The sequence below is a fragment of the Apaloderma vittatum genome, unplaced genomic scaffold (assembly GCF_000703405.1).
Source record: "Apaloderma vittatum isolate BGI_N311 unplaced genomic scaffold, ASM70340v1 scaffold23866, whole genome shotgun sequence".
In the NCBI taxonomy this organism is placed as follows: domain Eukaryota; kingdom Metazoa; phylum Chordata; class Aves; order Trogoniformes; family Trogonidae; genus Apaloderma; species Apaloderma vittatum.
Window position 1 is genome coordinate 20,715 of NW_009721587.1, and position 395 is coordinate 21,109.

Sequence of the window (395 nt, forward strand, 5' to 3'; positions counted from 1 at the left end):
GGAGGCTGGAGACACCCCAAAAAAAACCCTTCCCACACCCAAGACAGCCCAGTGGCAGGTAAATAACCCACTGGGGCATTTCCAAAGAGAAATGCATCCGAGGGAAATGAGACTGCAGAGTTAGAGAGAGGACGGGGTGACTGCCAGGCTCTAAGCTCTGATTTGTGGCAGAGGAATTGTGGTTTTTCAAGGTTTTGGGTTACAACTATTAAATCGTCCATCCCAGTCCTCCCAGGGAGACGTGAGACTCCTGCCATGACGTCCCACCGGGACAGAAGCAATAAGAATTCTGTGCGAGGGAGCAAAATTGTTTCTCCGCCAGGGAGAACTGGAGGGAGAAGCAGGGGGGAGCAGGGGGGACCCCTCGCTGGAGCAGCACGAGCTATCGGCAGCCA